Here is a 14,483-nt window from a genome sequence, read left to right on the forward strand (position 1 = left end):
TATCTATTGATCTGAGGGTTGGGACCACCCTATGGAAATGATTTTTGGGCAAGCCTATTTACATTATGGCCCATTTACGGTTTGGATCTACCTTATATAGAATGTGCCAAGGGAGATTTTACATGATGTGTGCACGGGGTACAGCCTATTTAGGTTAAGGGCCAACAAATGAACGGTTTAGATCATCCTATGAGGTGGGACCACTGTACTTTCTAAACAATGATCGACTCATCCTACAAAGATGATTGATGGGTACAACCTATTTATGTTGTGGCCCAACAGATGAACGGTTTGGATCAATTTCTAAGTGACCATACTGTTCGGGTGATCCAAAACATTCATTTGTTGGGCCCAATGCGGAGGTTTCTATACTGTGCTGTCAATTTTAAACATCCACAGATTAGAGGGTTAGGATCATCTGATGGAGAAGATTTTTTGCGTAGGGGCAACAATTGAATGGTTTGCATCACCCAAACAATGTGGGTCCCACTCTATTTTTGTGCTGCACGAGCATGCACGGTCATCCACCGTATAATTTCTCTCCTTTTTTATATCAGGTAATTTTTAACCCCTAGTCCACTTGTAAGAGGAATGCCAGCGTCAAGCGGTAGTTCACCCGCTTGTAGTCACACTCGTCTCCCTCCCTATATCTTCGTGTTCTCGTGAGCTTGTTGCTCTCCGAAGCAACCATAACCAGTTGAGTTGGGGCTCGGTTAAAGCCTTGGGTACCCATGACATGAGGAAGATTGAAGATGGTGCAGTTGATGTGCGGAAACGACAATCCTCGTGCTTCCATGGCTTCCTGAGTCTTAGCCAAGGTCTCTTCCATGGTGGAGGGTGGACCTTCTGGGTGTTGTTGTCAAGGCTTTGGATGTCTTTACAATCCAGAAGAAATTCTAACGAAAATAAAACCCTAATAATGGAATTGAAGAAAGAAAGTGAAAATCCAAGAATTCAATCATAAAACTGCATGTATTATAAAACCCTAAAGAGGAATTATTCTTGTTGGGGTTGCCCATGGATTATAGATTTCATCATCTTGCATGTGCATTTTTGAGGTGGATGCCAAGCGATAGAAAAATTCAGTGAAAACAATAGAGAAGTTAAAAAAAAAAAACCTAAACAATTCAATCGAATCACACATTCACAAAATAAACATTTAATGGGCATTGAAACTATTTGGTAAAGAGAGTGACGCTAGATGGGTAAAAAATAAAATATTCAAATCTAACCCACCCAACAGATGGGTGAAAAATAAAAATAAAAATTCAAAGCTCATGTGCCGTTTCAAAAATTCAGAGCTCATGTGCGGTAGGAACTCTGAAATAAAGTGGAGGTCAAGACAGTGGGTTCGGTGGAACGTCCAGAGAGAAGAAAAAGAGACAAGAGAGAGACGTGAAGAGAAAATTACTTTCTCTGCAGGGCTGTAAAAAAAAAGGTCATTTCCCCTGCATATATTATGCGCACGCTCCCCTTATAACGTGATTTGACGTGCCAATCAGGCCCGTTGAAATCCTTCCCATGTGAAGTACATCAACCCCACTAGTCATAGATACACCGCAGGAGGCTGTCCCAGTGTCCCAAGTTTTAAAAAACAGAAGAAAAAAAAAAGGGCAGATGTATCACTTCCCTAAGCAAGATTTAGGATAGTCCAATGGATGGTTCAAATTGAAATGGATTGTGACCCAGACTCAAACATCAAGATCCAAAAGTCGCTTCAATAAGGATCTGACTGATAACGGATCTGAACGTAACGTGACCAAGACATAGATGGATCCGATCTCGTTAGAGATTACGAAATTACATAATCATAAAAAACTAAGGTCCTTCGTTTGAGATTATGACAACCGATTGTGAGCCCCAAACGTATTATCGAACTCAAACTTAACCGTAATTTTAGGTCCAATAATAGGTTTACGGCTTACAATCGGTTGTTACAATCTCAAATGAACTAACCCTAAATGGTCTACTAGTAATTAACAACGCACTAGATGAAAACTCACACACACGTACAAGCACAAGCACACGTGCGCGCGCGGAGAAAGAGCGAGAGAGAGAGAGAGAGAGAGAGAGAGAGAGAGAGAGAGAGAGAGAGAGAGAGAGAGAGAGAGAGAGAGAGTGAGAGTTTACGTGGTTCACCCAGTATGATATGGGCTACGTCCATGGCAGAGCGATAAGCCAATAAATCCACTATTCTGAAGAACAGATTACAAAAGCCCTCACAACTCTCACAGGGCGGCTCCTGATATCACACCCTATATATGGCGTTTTGAGACGCGAAGGCAGGGGGCTCCCGCCCCTGCAACCCGCTGGCCCACTCAGCGGCGAGCGGGACCGCCGCAGTTGGGGAAAAGTGTACAGTACTTTTCATATTATACTAAGATTAGGCTTCACGAATAACATAGTCGACAACAGTTACATCTATTTTCTTCCGACTCAATTAAGGAGTACAGTCTTTGGTTGAAGAGGAAAAGCTTAAATATAAGTGCCTTATGATTTCTCTATCTATTTTTTTATCACGTTTTGGAACCCTAGACCTCGTTGTAATTTAAAGGGGAGTTGATTTATCAATTTGGAGAGTCGATTTATCACTGCCCTATTTAAAAGGTGCAACTTTTCTGTACTTTTTCTTGGACCGTTTGTTGGTTGATATTTTCATAACAATAAAGGCTTAGATGGGTGGCAGGTGGTGGTTCTAATTAAAAGGGTTCTCTTTAGTGGTTTTATAGCTATCCAACCTTGAATAATTATCACAGTATCATGGATACATTGTACTACCATGCTTTCTAGTCTGTATCGTATTGAGTATCCACATATCATAATGTGTGGATGATTCTAAGGCTATGTTTGGCAACCATGAATTTTTTCCATGGAATATTAGCTTACCAGTTGTTGAGAGTTGATAGAGAGGTAGGGAGAGTGTGAGAGCGAGAGAATTGAGAGGACACGAGTGACGAGATTATGACAGAAAAATAAGGAAAAATAAAACTCTATTTTGAAGGAGTAAAGTGTTTCTGAGCTCAAGCTCAAGATAGCTTATCTGAGCTCGAGCGTCAAAAACTCATGTGGGCCCAAATTTTTGGGGTGATCCAAAACATTCATTTGAAAGGCCCTTACATGGATTGGGTTTGTACCAAAAATCAAGTCCATGGGATCATCCTAACCCATCCAAAAGTGGAGGGAAAAATGGATACATATTGTTTCTACACTGACCCATTTTTTCCCTCCACAAATTAATGGAAGAGTTAGGATGATCCTATCGACCAGATTTTTTGTAGTCACCTTATCCATGTAAGGGCCTTTCAAATGAATGCTTTGGATCACCCAAAAAATGTGGGCCAGCATGAGTTTTTGAGCTCGAGCTCAGAAACACTTTCCTCATTTTGAAATCAGTTTTTCTTTTCCCTATTTTTAGTCACTTCTAACTCTCTCATCACTCATGCCCCCTAATCTTTCTTGGTCTCATATCCTCCTTGTTCATCTGCCACCACTTGATAAACCAATATTCCTTGTGATAACCTTTCATGGTTGCCAAACAGGGCCTTAGTATCCAATGAATATTCATAAAAAAAGACAATATAAAATAGAGGAAGTCTAAACTGAAGGGAGCCCTTGCAAAAAAGAGGTGAAAGGGTTCCCTCATTGGCTGCACATCACCATCATGTTTGACTTTTCAGCCATTATTATTGCATGATGATGATGATGTGTAGCCAATAGGACAGCCCTTTCACCTCGTTTTTGCAAGGGCTCCCTTCAGTCTAGAATTCCTCTATAAAATATGAGTAAACCAATATTCCATGGTAAAATATCTACATTATCTATAAAATATGAGAACCTTTCATGGTTGCCAAACAGGGCCTAAGTATCCAATCAATATTCATAAAAAAAAGATAATATAAAATATGAGTAAACCAATATTCCATGGTAAAATATCTACATTATCTTAAGCTTTTGGAGTAATTGGTTGTTTCGAATGGTATCAAAACAATTGCCTCAAGGCAGGTCCTGGGTTCAAAACACCACAACTCCTTCATATTAAAATTCCACATGCAAGTCCAACACAAAAATTTAAAATAAAAGGCATCAATCAGGGCTAAAAGCATCGTAATATGATTCATTTATGAAGCATTGTTCTATTCCTTTCTAACCCCTTTGGCTTTTAGTCATAATGGGAACACATTTATCATCTCCTTAACTGAAGTATGGTGGATTGGTGGGTGACGTTAAGCTTTAGCTGAAAATAGATTGAATTATTAAAGCTGAACTACTTAAATGCGTCAAACCCAATTGGCAAAAACTAATATAATAGTGTGTGGCATTACCATTGAGGTGTCACTTCATTGGTTTCACCTTATATAGGCCATACCACAAAAATCCCTCCCCTAGCAAGGTTTGAAGGTATACATCCTCTTCCGATATCAATATACTGGGGAAATTTCAAAATTTTGCCAAATATTATGGATATATAGGCATTTCAGAAGGGTGCCCATACTAATATACCAGCTGAGAGATATTTAAAACCAAAATCTTTATATGTTGTTCTTATGTATATATATTTTTTAATTACAATGGGCCCACCTTGTTCAAAGATCCAAACCATCAATTTGCTGGGACCCTGCGTAAATAAGTCATGGCCCCCTTCCTTATGTGGAGGTTTATATACCATGACATCTGTTTACAAATCGGGTGGTTAAGATCACCCGGTGGAGTTGATTTGCCTGGCATAACCTATTTTACCTCGTGGCCCAACAATTGAATGGTTTGGATCTTCGAACAGGGTTGGTTCCACTTCATTCTACGTGCCCCAGAGACAATATATCAAGAAAGCTATCAATATTTACACCACCATTTTTTGATACCCAGGGCGAACTCACCATGTTTTTTACTATTTAGCCAGCTGTCAAAGGTTAGTACAACTCCAAAAAAAGCTCTTAGTTGCCGATTAAAAAGAAAAGACAAGGTGAGTTTGCACCGGTATAAGAACATGGTAGTGCGAATATCAGTAGGCTATCTCAAATTGTCTACCTTTGCCCATCCATCACATCAATGCTAAGATGAATTTCTTTTGGAAATTCTAAGGCAGTGATAAATCGACTCCCAAATATCTTAAATCGACCCCTCCATGTGTCTTTCCCATTCCACTTCATTCTACGTGCCCTAGAGACAATATATCAAGAAAGATATCAATATCTACACAACCATTTTTTGATACCCAGGGCGAACTCACCTTGTTTTTAACTATTTAGCCAGCTGTCAAAGGTTATTACAACTCCAAAAATAGCTCTTAGTTGCCGATTAAAAAGAAAACACATGGTGAGTTTGCACCAGTATAAGAACATGGTAGTGCGAATATCAGTAGGCTATCTCAAATTGTCTACCTTTGCCCATCCTTCACATCAATGTTAATGATGAATTTCTTTTGGAAATTCTAGGGCGATGATAAATCGACTCCCAAATATCTTAAATCGACCCCATGTGTCTTTCGTAATAAATCGACCCCTCCTTGTGTCTTTCCCATGTGTCTTTATCGAAAGACACATGGGGGGGGGTCGATTTATCACTGCCCAAATTCTAACGTAGAAATATGTAAATCAAGCAACATTAAACAAATTTTACGCCCATTTTTTCAACTTTAACTCCATTTCTTTCGACGTAAAAAGGGTGTGTAAAATTTGTTTTATGCTCCCTTTACATCAAAAGAAGCATAGCCTTAAAGACGGGCATAAAATTTGTTTTGCACTCATTTTATATCTAAAGAAACAGGGCCAAAGTAAAATGCCTAAATTTATATGGGTGTGGATACTAGTTGCGAAAGATTAATACTCCTATTGCTTCTCACCACTTCTCAAAAAATTAAAATTAATCACCTAATCTCAATCTCATGCAGCTAATAACACTCCTAATTGCTGCTATTTAACTCTACTAATGTGTGCATCATAACCAATCTCACATGATTTATCATTAGTTTAAAAAGTTTATACTTAAGAATTCTAACTAATCATTCACTTAATACATAGCCATATATAGAAGGCCCTTTCAAGGATACAGAAGTACACTATACATCACTCCTATTTCTCCTGCTTAGAACTTTCAATGTAGTAAAAGAGTCGTACTTAAACTCATGATGTGCATGGAAATGCTCACGTGGAATGATCTTGGTGTAAATATAGAAAGCCACGCATGCAATAGCGGGGCCCGCCCAAAACACCCAATGCCCATGCCAAAGGTGGCCTCCTCTAACAATCGCGGGCCCGATACATCTTGCCGGATTCATCCCAGCTCCGGCGTACCCTTTCTTCGAAGTTAGAGTAGTTGATATAAACACAAGGAGGCCGATAACTAAACCGATGATGGAGCAAACAATTACCGGCCCATGGGCTTTCATTTGTCTACTATCGAATGCCATCCAAACCTGTTGAAGTATAAATGGTTAAATAACACCAAATTCAACAGCTCAAGTTTTTGGACAATTTGGTTGTTTCACATGTATCAGAGCGATTGCCTCATGACAGGTCCTGGGTTTTAAAACCTAAAATGTGCTTGATATTAAGGAGATGGAGAGAAATTTGAGTCGTCACGATTGAGGTCACGATTGAGATGGGGTGACAAATGGCTAAAAAATCAGAAAAAAAAAAATCAATCCTATTTTGAGTAGATTTTTTTGTTTCCTGACTTCTCACTACTTGGAGACACTAGTTTCCTGATTTTCAACCACTCCACCCTCGCTACCCCTCTCTCACCACTTGGCGACACTAGTTTCCTGATTTTCAACTACTCCACCCTCCCTACGCCTCTCTCACCACTTGGAGACGCTAGTTTATCATGAAAAAAGTTTCATGGTAGCCAAAAATGCTCCAAAAATTCACAGGGGCCCAACCCATAAGTGGGGCCACATGTGAAGGGGAGTGTTAAAATAAATGATTAAATAACACCAACTCTAACATTTTAAGCTTTTGGAAAGATTGGTTGTTTCACATGGTATCAGAGCAATTGCCTCACGGCAAGCCCCAGGTTTAAACCCCAAAAACTCCTTGTTATTAAAAATCAATGTGTAAGGCTAACCCAAAAGTGGGCCAAGCATGAGGGGGAGTGTTAAAGTATAAATAGTAAAATAACACCAACCATAGAAATTAGTTGTTTCACCATACCGACGCGTAGAGGAAAATGAAGCTGCAAATGACCTCGAGCCATAGGCCTGTGTCGGTACCAATTCCGACCACAATGGGCCCGGGGCAATTACCGTGAGGGTGCACCCACCTAGAGAGAAGGTGTTCTCTATGGTGTGGCCCACCACGGCCTTAAGTCCGAGAGCGCCGATCACGCCACCAACACATTGGGCAATGATGTAGATGGTGGCTCGGGCAGGGGAGATGAGGCCAAGGAGCATGGCGGAGAAAGTGATGACCGGGTTGATGTGGCCACCAGAGGCGGGGGCGGTGGCAAGGAGGAGAATGGCGACGGTGAGAAATGCAAAAAAGGCGATGACTAGATTGGGAGTCTTGATGTCAGTCTCGAAGGAGGAGATGACAATGGTGTCTAGTGTGAAGACGAGGACTGCCGTGCCGAGGAGCTCCGCCAACGACGCTCTCCACACCTGAAAATTGAAACCAAAATGGAAATCACTTTGAAAACGGGATTCCGTTTGGAAAATATAAACAGGAGTGCATCACCGTTGATTTGACCATTTTAAAGGTGTATTTATTGCTTTTATGGGGATTTCTTCATCTTTTAGTGGATGTGGCTCTAATATTTGATGCCTTTTTTAAAAAAAACATGGGATCCTGTGTTTCCTAGCTTGCTCAACCAAAATTATTGGAAGCAAAACACTTCTAAGACGGTATCCCGTTTATAAAATAAAGAAGGTGGTGAAATTGACCCATGATTTGGTAAATTTCAAATTGATTTTTGGCATTTGTGGGGATTCTTGCCCTTTTCTTTGTCTTATTGTACAGTTGTCGCGACAAGACAATTTCAACTTTTTTCCCAACTACCAACTATAGAAGATATTGAAATCAGAGGCAAACAACAAAGTTTCCATTAAACAAAAATTAGTAGAGAAGATCAAGTGCAACTTTGCCAAATGAAAAGCCATGCACCATGGGCATTTTTCAACAGGCAGAAATCATGGCATGTGAGGGCTTTCATGGCAAAATCATCATTTTGAAGACTAATTGGAATATGCTATCAACAGGCAGAAAAAAGCAAAACAAAGTGAGTAGTGCCATTGTCAAAATATGACAGTGTAGATATCAGTAAATACTATACACTGGAAGTGATATATCTGCCCCCTTTTCTTCCCCAAGGCCACCCCTTGTAGTGTAAAAAGAGTAGTCATAATTCATAAATACACCTGAAGTGGTGGGTGGGGATTACAGGGGGATAATGCATCATTTCCCTCATAAATTAGGGATTTATAGGTAAAAATTGCATTTATTTATATCTTGAAAGCTAAATGAAAATTACAAGAATCTCCTAGAATAATCAATCATTTCTCAAACTAATAACTAAATTTAAAAGGGAATGATATTTCCACCCACTTTTTCTGTTTGTCTTTTCTTGGCACATTAACTGCATTTTCACCTCTTTTGTTTGACACGTCGTCCAAATAAAGTCATTTTCAGACCAAAAAAAAGGGGCTAAATACTTAAATGGAGGAAAAAGGGGGTGAAAATATCATCTTCTATTTCCACCCACTTTATCACGAGAAATTATATGGTAGCCGACCGTGTAATTTACAGGGCAGAGTGTCAAAACTCTACTCGTTGATTTTTTTTGATCAAGTCAAAGCCACTTTTTTTACTATCCACTTGATCAAAAACTCAAGCGACAGAGTAAATTTCATGGTCGGCCACCATATAAATTTCATGGTCGGCCACCATGGGCATTTTTCAACAGGCAGAAATCATGGCATGTGAGGGCTTTCATGGCAAAATCATCATTTTGAAGACTAATTGGAATATGCTATCAACAGGCAGAAAAAAGCAAAACAAAGTGAGTAGTGCCATTGTCAAAATATGACAGTGTAGATATCAGTAAATACTATACACTGGAAGTGATATATCTGCCCCCTTTTCTTCCCCAAGGCCACCCCTTGTAGTGTAAAAAGAGTAGTCATAATTCATAAATACACCTGAAGTGGTGGGTGGGGATGAAAGGGGGATAATGCATCATTTCCCTCATAAATTAGGGATTTATAGGTAAAAATTGCATTTATTTATATCTTGAAAGCTAAATGAAAATTACAAGAATCTCCTTGAATAATCAATCATTTCTCAAACTAATAAATAATTTAAAAGGGAATGATATTTCCACCCACTTTTTCTGTTTGTCTTTTCTTGGCACAGTAACTGCATTTTCACCTCTTTTGTTTGACACGTCGTCCAAATAAAGTCATTTTCAGACCAAAAAAAAGGGGTTAAATACTTAAATGGAGGAAAAAGGGGGTGAAAATATCATCTTCTATTTCCACCCACTTTATCACGAGAAATTATATGGTAGCCGACCGTGTAATTTACAGGGGAGAGTGTCAAAACTCTACTCGTTGATTTTTTTTTATCAAGTCAAAGCCACTTTTTTTACTTTCCACTTGATCAAAAACTCAAGCGACAGAGTAAATTTCATGGTTGGCCACCATATAAATTTCATGGTCGGCCAACATGGGCATTTTTCAACAGGCAGAAATCATGGCATGTGAGGGCTTTCATGGCAAAATCATCATTTTGAAGACTAATTGGAATATGCTATCAACAGGCAGAAAAAAGCAAAACAAAGTGAGTAGTGCCATTGTCAAAATATGACAGTGTAGATATCAGTAAATACTATACACTGGAAGTGATATATCTGCCCCCTTTTCTACCCCAAGGCCACCCCTTGTAGTGTAAAAAGAGTAGTCATAATTCATAAATACACCTGAAGTGGTGGGTGGGGATGAAAGGGGGATAATGCATCATTTCCCTCATAAATTAGGGATTTATAGGTAAATTTTGCATTTATTTATATCTTGAAAGCTAAATGAAAATTACAAGAATCTCCTTGAATAATCAATCATTTCTCAAACTAATAACTAAATTTAAAAGGGAATGATATTTCCACCCACTTTTTCTGTTTGTCTTTTCTTGGCACAGTAACTGCATTTTCACCTCTTTTGTTTGACACGTCGTCCAAATAAAGTCATTTTCAGACAAAAAAAAAAGGGGTTAAATACTTAAATGGAGGAAAAAGGGGGTGAAAATATCATCTTCTATTTCCACCCACTTTATCACGAGAAATTATATGGTAGCCGACCGTGTAATTTACAGGGCAGAGTGTCAAAACTCTACTCGTTGATTTTTTTTTATCAAGTCAAAGCCACTTTTTTTACTTTCCACTTGATCAAAAACTCAAGCGATAGAGTAAATTTCATGGTCGGCCACCATATAAATTTCATGGTCGGCCACCATGGGCATTTTTCAACAGGCAGAAATCATGGCATGTGAGGGCTTTCATGGCAAAATCATCATTTTGAAGACTAATTGGAATATGCTATCAACAGGCAGAAAAAAGCAAAACAAAGTGAGTAGTGCCATTTTCAAAATATGACAGTGTAGATATCGGTAAATACTATACACTGGAAGTGATATATCTGCCCCCTTTTCTTCCCCAAGGCCACCCCTTGTAGTGTAAAAAGAGTAGTCATAATTCATAAATACAACTGAAGTGGTGGGTGGGGATGAAAGGGGGATAATGCATCATTTCCCTCATAAATTAGGGATTTATAGGTAAAAATTGCATTTATTTATATCTTGAAAGCTAAATGAAAATTACAAGAATCTCCTTGAATAATCAATCATTTCTCAAACTAATAACTAAATTTAAAAGGGAATGATATTTCCACCCACTTTTTATGTTTGTCTTTTCTTGGCACAGTAACTGCATTTTCACCTCTTTTGTTTGACACGTCGTCCAAATAAAGTCATTTTCAGACCAAAAAAAAGGGGTTAAATACTTAAATGGAGGAAAAAGGGGGTGAAAATATCATCTTCTATTTCCACCCACTTTATCACAAGAAATTATATGGTAGCCGACCGTGTAATTTACAGGGCAGAGTGTCAAAACTCTACTCGTTGATTTTTTTTGATCAAGTCAAAGCCACTTTTTTTACTTTCCACCTGATCAAAAACTCAAGCGACAGAGTAAATTTCATGGCCGGCCACCATATAAATTTCATGGTCGGCCACCATGGGCATTTTTCAACAGGCAGAAATCATGGCATGTGAGGGCTATCATGGCAAAATCATCATTTTGAAGACTAATTGGAATATGCTATCAACAGGCAAAAAAAAAGCAAAACAAAGTGAGTAGTGCCATTGTCAAAATATGACAGTGTAGATATCAGTAAATACTATACACTGGAAGTGATATATCTGCCCCCTTTTCTTCCCCAAGGCCAACCCTTGTAGTGTAAAAAGAGTAGTCATAATTCATAAATACACCTGAAGTGGTGGGTGGCGATGAAAGGGGGATAATGCATCATTTCCCTCATAAATTAGGGATTTATAGGTAAAAATTGCATTTATTTATATCTTGAAAGCTAAATGAAAATTACCAGAATCTCCTTGAGTAATCAATCATTTCTCAAACTAATAACTAAATTTAAAAGGGAATGATATTTCCACCCACTTTTTCTGTTTGTCTTTTCTTGGCACAGTAACTGCATTTTCACCTCTTTTGTTTGACACGTCGTCCAAATAAAGTCATTTTCAGACCAAAAAAAAGGGGTTAAATACTTAAATGGAGGAAAAAGGGGGTGAAAATATCATCTTCTATTTCCACCCACTTTATCACGAGAAATTATATGGTAGCCGACCGTGTAATTTACAGGGCAGAGTGTCAAAACTCTACTCCTTGATTTTTTTTTATCAATTCAAAGCCACTTTTTTTACTTTCCACTTGATCAAAAACTCAAGCGACAGAGTAAATTTCATGGTCGGCCACCATATAAATTTCATGGTCGGCCACCATGGGCATTTTTCAACAGGCAGAAATCATGGCATGTGAGGGCTTTCATGGCAAAATCATCATTTTGAAGACTAATTGGAATATGCTATCAACAGGCAGAAAAAAGCAAAACAAAGTGAGTAGTGCCATTGTCAAAATATGACAGTGTAGATATCAGTAAATACTATACACTGGAAGTGATATATCTGCCCCCTTTTCTTCCCCAAGGCCAACCCTTGTTGTTTAAAAAGAGTAGTCATAATTCATAAATACACCTGAAGTGGTGGGTGGGGATGAAAGGGGGATAATGTATCATTTCCCTCATAAATTAGGGATTTATAGGTAAAAATTGCATTTATTTATATCTTGAAAGCTAAATGAAAATTACAAGAATCTCCTTGAATAATCAATCATTTCTCAACCTAATAACTAAATTTAAAAGGGAATGATATTTCCACCCACTTTTTCTGTTTGTCTTTTCTTGGCACAGTAACTGCATTTTCACCTCTTTTGTTTGACACGTCGTCCAAATAAAGTCATTTTCAGACCCAAAAAAAGGGGTTAAATACTTAAATGGAGGAAAAAGGGGGTGAAAATATCATCTTCTATTTCCACCCACTTTATCACGAGAAATTATATGGTAGCCGACATTGTAATTTACAGGGCAGAGTTTCAAAACTCTACTCCTTGATTTTTTTTTATCAAGTCAACGCCACTTTTTTTACTTTCCACTTGATCAAAAAGTCAAGCGACGGAGTAAATTTCATGGTCGGCCACCAAATAAATTATCCTTTATCAAAGCCACTTTTTTTACTTTCCACTTGATCAAAAACTCAAGCGACAGAGTAAATTTCATGGTCGGTCACCATATAAATTATCCTTTATCACCCCCCCCCCCCTTTTAATGATGACTAAAAGTTAAATGAAAATGACAAGAATCTCCTTGAAGAATCCATCATTTCTCAAACAAATAACTAAAATTTAAAGGGAAATGATATTTACGCCCCTCTTATCGGAAGAAGAGTGCTAATGTGCTTTATGTCAGAAAAATTCAGTGGCGTTGAGTGCAAAGTACACTGGCAAATGGGTGTCCCTGGTGATTAAAAGGGGCGTAAATATCACTTCCCAAGGGAATGATGTTTCCACCCACTTTTGCAGTATTTCCATGTCTTTGTCTGTCTTTTCTTGACACAGTAACTGCATTTTCACTGCTTTTGTTTGACATTTCGTCCAAACAAAGTCATTTTCAGTAAACGATAAAGGTGAAATGACGAAAAAGGGGGGTGAAAATATCATCTACCACATAGCACCAAGGGCATTTTCGTAATTTGACTCATGAATAGTGGTAGCATTTTTACCTTCAAGGAGAAAAACTCCCCCAATCCCAACCTCTCAGAGAGTGTTTGCCCAAATGTGGCATCACTGCCTCTGCTCTTCCATTCTTCTGACCTGCAAAAGATAAAACCTCTCTCCCCTTACTTTCTAATCTGGATCGTATTGAGTATCCACATATCATAATGTGTGGATGATTCTAAGGCTATGTTTGGCAACCATGAATTTTTTCCATGGAATATTAGCTTACCAGTTGTTGAGAGTTGAGAGAGAGATACAAAGAGTGTGAGAGCGAGAGAATTGAGAGGACACGAGTGACGAGAATATGACAGAAAAATAAGGAAAAATAAAACTCTATTTTAAAGGAGTAAAGTGTTTCTGAACTCAAGCTCAAGATAGCTTATCTGAGCTCGAGCGTCAAAAACTCATGTGGGCCCACATTTTTGGGGTGAACCAAAACATTCATTTGAAACGCCCTTATATGGATTGGGTTTGTACCAAAAATCAAGTTCATGGGATCATCCTAACCCATCCAAAAGTGGAGGGGAAAATGGATACATATTGTTTCTACACAGATCTGCCCATTTTTTCCCTCTACAAATTAATGGAAGAGTTAGGATGATTCTATCGACCAGATTTTTTGTAGTCACCCTATCCATGTAAGGGCCTTTCAAATGAATGCTTTGGATCACCCCAAAAATGTGGGCCAGCATGAGTTTTTGAGCTCGAGCTCATAAACACTTTCCTCATTTTGAAATCAGTTTTTCTTTTCCCTATTTTTAGTCACTTCTAACTCTCTCATCACTCATGCCCCCTAATCTTTCTTGGTCTCATATCCTCCTTGTTCATCTGCCACCACTTGATAAACCAATATTCCTTGTGAGAACCTTTCATGGTTGCCAAACAGGGCCTTAGTATCCAATCAATATTCATAAAAAAAAGACAACATAAAATAGAGGAAGTCTAAACTAAAGGGAGCCATGTGTCTTTATCGAAAGACGGGGGGGGGGGGGGGGGTCGATTTATCACTGCCCAAATTCTAACGTAGAAGTATGTAAATCAAGCGATCACTGCCCAAATTCTAACGTAGAAGTATGTAAATCAAGCGACATTAAACAAATTTTACGCCCATTTTTTCAACTTTAACTCCATTTCTTTCGACGTAAAAAGGGTGT

At 38.5% G+C, this 14,483-nt stretch overlaps 1 pseudogene across 1 annotated transcript; it reads right to left on the reverse strand.

Annotated features, from left to right (window-relative positions):
• Positions 1-6,034: 6,034 nt before the first annotated feature.
• LOC143864447 (uncharacterized) lies at positions 6,035-14,202 on the reverse strand (annotated as a pseudogene). The gene is made up of 4 exons (XR_013241160.1): positions 14,196-14,202; positions 13,335-13,450; positions 7,149-7,594; positions 6,035-6,412 (listed from the first exon to the last, which is right to left on the reverse strand). The product of XR_013241160.1 is annotated as an uncharacterized LOC143864447 (transcript).
• Between the last annotated feature and the right edge of the window lie 281 nt (positions 14,203-14,483).

The sequence above is a fragment of the Tasmannia lanceolata genome, unplaced genomic scaffold (genome assembly GCF_043159265.1).
Source record: "Tasmannia lanceolata isolate RefF3 unplaced genomic scaffold, GAP_Taslan_0.1 ptg000048l, whole genome shotgun sequence".
NCBI classification, from domain to species: Eukaryota; Viridiplantae; Streptophyta; class Magnoliopsida; order Canellales; family Winteraceae; genus Tasmannia; species Tasmannia lanceolata.